Source organism: Carex rostrata, chromosome 18, assembly GCF_964058835.1.
Source record: "Carex rostrata chromosome 18, lpCarRost1.2, whole genome shotgun sequence".
Taxonomy (NCBI): Eukaryota; Viridiplantae; Streptophyta; class Magnoliopsida; order Poales; family Cyperaceae; genus Carex; species Carex rostrata.
In genome coordinates, this window is record NC_135935.1 from 3992785 (window position 1) to 3998784 (window position 6000).

The 6000-nt window shown below is 33.5% G+C and overlaps 1 long non-coding RNA gene across 1 annotated transcript; it reads left to right on the plus strand.

Annotated features, from left to right (window-relative positions):
* Positions 1–1175: 1175 nt before the first annotated feature.
* LOC144569595 (uncharacterized) lies at positions 1176–5517 on the plus strand. Its single transcript, XR_013516102.1, has 4 exons — positions 1176–1537; positions 1966–2076; positions 2294–2398; positions 5125–5517. It is a non-coding gene; the product is annotated as an uncharacterized LOC144569595 (long non-coding RNA).
* The last annotated feature ends 483 nt before the right edge of the window (positions 5518–6000 follow it).

Genomic DNA, 6000 nt, shown 5'->3' on the forward strand with positions numbered 1-6000 from the left:
ATGGAGAATAAGATGAACGGTTCGGATCGACCGTTTGGATTTTGAAAACTCAAATATTGAGCCGTAGCATAGAGGCCTCTATGCTATCCATAGCACCCCAGCCTAACTCTATATATATATATATATATATATATATATAGGCTGTGGCTAATTTGCTGCCGGCAGCATTTCTGCCGGCAGTGCTGCCACTGTTTTTTCTATTTTTTGATGTTCAAACGACAAATCTAAACCGTTAGATGTTTAATCTATATTATAATCTACTTGGAGACCAAATTTTACATTTTTTGGAATTTTTTTACTATATATTAAGCTGGTTTGAAAACTGCTGATTTCAATGCTGCAGAAATTGACTGAAATCAGCGGTTTTCAAACCAGCTTAATATATAGTAAAAAAATTCCAAAAAATGTAAAATTTGGTCTCCAAGTAGATTATAATATAGATTAAACATCTAACGGTTTGGATTTGTTGTTTGGACATCACACGGCTAAATATAGCCCCGGCAGCACCTCTGCCGAAATGCTGCCAGCAGCAATTTAGACAGACCCATATATATATATATATATAGAGTTAGGCTGGGGTGCTATGGATAGCATAGTGGCCTCTATGCTACGGCTCAATATTCGAGTTTTCAAAATCCAAACGGTCGATCCGAACCGTTCATCTTATTCTCCATATTAATATCTGCTTGGAGACCAAATTTTATATTTTTTTGAATTGTTTTACTATTTATTAAGTATTTTACAAAATTGTTGATCCAACGGTGGCTGCACAAAACAGTAAAACCGTTGGATTAGCGATTTTCAAAGTGGCTTGATAAATAGTAAAAAAATTCAGAAAATTATAAAATTTGGTCTCCAAGCAGATATTAATATGGAGAATAAGATGAACGGTTCGGATCGACCGTTTGGATTTTGAAAACTCGAATATTGAGCCGTAGCATAGATGCCACTATGCTATCCATAGCACCCCAGCCTAACTCATATATATATATATATATATAGAGTAATGCTAACCTACTTCACGAATTAAAACGCCTGTTTTAATTCACGTTTCTGACCCTTCGATCTGCTTCAAAAATCGTGCTGATCGGATCTAAAATTTGCGGAACAAGACGCGCCCAGTTAAGCTCCTTTACATATCCTTATCTAATATGGTGAACTGGAGATCCCCATTAAAATCCCAGACGCGACGCGACCCGACCTGACCCCTCTCCTTCTCTTTCTCCTGGCGAACTCCTGGCGAAAACCTCAGGCGAGAGAGAGGCGATCCTCTCTTCCTCTCTTCCTCACGCCAAAATTAATATCCATCTCCCCGATCTCTCTCTCTCTCTCACGTATTCTTTCCCAACCCTAAATCGAAATCAGATCATTCTCTCCTCTCTCGGTGCGCACCGCCTCTCCTCTCACGATTTTTGCATCTTATCTCTCTCAGCTACTCATCGTCCTCAACTCTCTCTCAGATCTGCTCCTGACCTCTCCTCTTGCTTGCGTTACAACCACCTCACACCTTTTGCTGCCTTAGACATTTTCATCCCTGGTAAGCTCTCTCCCTCTCACTTTCTGTCAATTTTTGTATTTCACTATATATGTATCAAACTGATAGAAAAGTCAGCAAGAACAAAAAAAGAAAAAAAAAAAACTCTTTAAGTAAATATTTAAATGTATTGGAATTGACCCTAGAGTGAGAATTAACCAAAATTCAGCAAAACTAATAGCTATAATTCTTGACTAATTACTATGATTTATGCAAACAGTGTAGTAATTTTTGTTACTTTAATGCCTACTATTTCCTACAATTAATTTTTGTTAGTTTAATTCTTGCCATTGTTACATGATCCTTGTAGCAATGCCTTTCCTTGTACCAATAGCAGGTCAAAATTAAGCATTTTGTTACCTGCTAAAGTTACAATTACCTATTGTTATCAAGTTCTTAGCCATTGACCAATTACCTTCTAAATATTTCAGATTGGTACTTCTCATAAGATGAAATCTGTATTTTGAAAATCCTCTCTCCCTCGTATTTAGACAGGCTCCTCTCTCCAGCGAGTTATCTTCCTTTCTCTTCAGCAACATCAGGTAAAATTGATTTTTCACAAATTCTAAGATGTTAGTGCTTAGTGTGTAGTTAACTGATTTTTTTAATTGAAAAGCATATTAAAGAGCGCAAATTGTAGGATGTTTTTAATTGAAATTGATAAAATTGGTAAAATTATGTGTGGGTCAGATTGTCAAAGTTTGGGGAAACTTGATTTCAGAAAAAAGGTATTTTTTAACAATATGCTATTTTTCAAAGATATGGGTCACATTGTTGGCAAGCACAAGGAGGTTGTCTACCAAGCCTTGAAGCCAATTTCAAAGAAGTGTCAGGGACTAACCAAGTGCCAAATTTCTAAACCAGGTAGCAAGCCCCTCTTAGACCATTCCAAAGTATTATTCAACAAATTTCACATCTGATATGATTCTGCATCCAACTATAGATGCAAAACATATATGAACTGTTATTTGCATTATAACATTTGCCTAACGGAGTATATACATACAGTAGTTTATTTGAACCTGAGCTATTGTGGAAAATGAACATATATTCTCTAGTTTGAATTCAAGAAAAGAGACCAATTCTGTAAGTATTCAAGGAAAGCAATTTGTATAATTCTTTTATTCAAAAAAATACGCAATGCCACTTCTGAACATAAATCTGACCAATTCAAGAATAATGCATTACTTCTCTCAGAGTCATAATTTAAGATACCAAAATAATGTGACTGGTACATAAATCTGACCAATGCATAAATTTAAGTCATCAATAATGTGACTGGTACCACTATTTGGGTCTGGTACAAGGGTTCCATACAGTACGGGACTTATTTATGCATTAGTTCAGATCTAAGATTATTTGGAAAAAATTACCCCTATGCCCATAGAAATTTTTAAAATAGCCAATTATCCACATAAACCCAATTAATGCACATAAAAAGCAAAACCATACAGATCTGCTACGATTACATGAATTCCCGTTCATACAATACCAAACAACAAGACAGCAAGGCACAAGGCAACAGCCACTCTCAAATCCATCGGCTTGCCGGGAAAATCAACAACCCGAGCAAGCGCAAAATTCAATCGAAACTTCACGACTTTATCCGAAATCACACAACAAACGACTAGAACGGCTTAAAGGAAGAATGGAAAATTTACCTGAGAGAGAGAGGCGACTTCGCGACTTCGCGACTTAGAGAGGCGCTGATCGCCTCTGAGAGAGAGAGGATCGCGACTTAGGGTTTAGAGGCGCTGTTTTCTTTTTCGCGTGAGAGAGAAGGAGAAACAGCGGGAGGGAGCTCAACTGGGATTTAATTGGAGATCTCCATTTCATATAATTAGATAGGATATACATAGCCTTGCTCAGCTGGAGTTGTCCTGTTTCGCAAATTTTAGATCCGATCAGCACGATTTTTAAAACAGATCGGAGGGTCAGAAACGTGAATTAAAACAGGCGTTTTAATTCGTGAAGTAGGATAGCATTACTCTATATATATATATATCCATTCCATTATTAAGCACGTTGGGTGTCCGATCCGCCAACGACTATGATTGAAAGTTAAAATTTCAGATTTAATCTCAGCTCTCCAATCACATAATCTGTTTTCTTTTAATTAAATGTATCTGAATATTGTATAGAAGTCTAAATTTAATTAAAAATATACTCACAACACGTACTGCCACACAAATAATTATATCGCCAATTTATTTCAATACACTATTTCCTTATTTATTTCTTTCTCAATTTCTCTCTCTAATTTTATGACTCCATCCGTAAAATTTATGTTTCTTTGTTTCCATTTCTTTCTTTCTTTATTTCTCTCTCCAATTAAAACACCTTCATGGCAATGAAAATCAAGATTTTATTCACTTCCTTATTTCTATTTTTTTTGTTTCTATAGATACTACCATGAGAAATCTAGAATATATCAGTAAAAGGAGAAATCCTAAAACAATATTTGAAGTTTGGGTGCCTGGATTCAGTTTTAACACTATTTGAAGTATGTTTGAGCTTTTGATTTGGATTGGATTGGATTGACCTGACGTGTAAAAAACATACCCATAATTGTGCTATGGCTTTTTGATCATCCCTTTCTGATCAGTTCTCACGTTTTATTACATGTCATGATACTTATTTGTAACATCTCAGAAAAATTGAGTTATTAATCTTAGAAGTTTTTTTTTTATAATATTGAAAATACTAAATATGTCTTTGGAAAAATAGAATTTATTAACTATATGATTTTAAAGAAAAAGAAGGGAAATGAAAAAAGTGGAATTATCATTTTTGTTTTATTCTCTAAATCAGGAATTTAATCAACTTTACTTTTAGTTTTACTTTATTCCTTAAATCATAGATGTTACATCTTTATTTCTACTTTTATGTAACAGCTGACGCTTTTCATTAATTTTTAATGACGAAATAAAATTGGCCCATTTTGTTTCTATGTTTCCTTAATTTTTAAATCTAATTTCTTATCATGAATATAACCGCATATATTTCCATTTGAAAATTTGATTAATAAAAAAAGGAAACCAATCGGCGCTAATAACGCACCCCTGTATGCTCTTTAATGCACCCATTTATTTCAGAATCAAATAGAGAGATTTTTTTTAATCACGCGGATAACGTGCTGCATTAAACCAATTTCTAAATAATCGATCTTCTATCTAAATCTCTTTAAAAGGGCCTTCCTACTCTTTGCCTGCTCAGAAAGAAATAAAAAAAAATGAAAATAAATTGAGTTTTGATATCATTACGAAGAAAAAAAGAGAACAAAATTGAGAGAAAAATAAAAGACATATTTTGTACGAGTTTTGATATCCATTATCATATGTCTGATTTGAATTCCGACTACGGCGCATTTCTTCTTAACTGTTGTTGCAAATCGATTTGAAATTTCGAATGTCTCACTATCAGGTAAGGATGTGTTTCAAATGACAACTCTAGATTATATCATTTTAGTTGAAAGTAATATTTTTGTTCCATCTTATTCTGACAACATGGCATGTGCTGTTACAATACAATGGTTTGAAGATAAGAAGAGGATGAACAAATGATATACTTTTTTTATAAATGTTTCATAGTGTTGCCATTTAAAGCCAGGATTTAGAAGGAGAAGTTGAATATCCCAGCAGCTGATACAAGATTCAACGCTGAGGTGATTTATTTCTTATCTCTTGATACATTTTTCCGAAGATGAAACATTAAGGGCAGTTAGGGCACTGTCGAAATTAAATATTGATGGGGAATGGATAATTTTTTATTGTTTGAAGGAATTTTTATTTTAAAAAAAACGCAATGCTGAAACTTTCCAATGTATGTACATGAGAAGTTGTGTAAGCACTTGGAGATGCAATCCTTACAGCAGGAGCAACTATGTGGTTTATTTTTTAAAATCCAAAATGTGGACAATATGTATGGTTTACCTATTGGCTTTGTTTATATTATAGAAAGTTGTATTTAATTATTTATTTGATTTTTGAAATTTAGGAAAAATGAAGTTAAATTAGCACCTTGTTTCATTGGACTTTTAATTTAACTTCATTATTGAATAATTATTCTTATTTTTTTGGTCTATTTTTGTATGAGAATATATTTTTGTTATATTGTAAAATGCCCCCGTTGCAATGCACGGGTACGATACTAATATATATATAGGGATGGGCTAGGCTACTCCATGGAGTAAAATGAGTTGGTGCTCCACGCTGTCATATTTTTATTTTGAAAATCCAAACGATCGATCCGAACTGTTAGATGTGATCCCCATATTGAAATGTGCTTGGAGACCAAATTTTACATTTTTTGGAATTTGTTTACTATTTATTAAGTATTTTTTAAAATTGCTGATCTGATGGTCCAGAAAATTTTACTGTTCATAGCAAAACATAAATTTTGAAAAATGCTTAATAAATAGTAAAAAAAATTTGAAAAATTGTAAAATTTGGTCTCCAAGCACATTT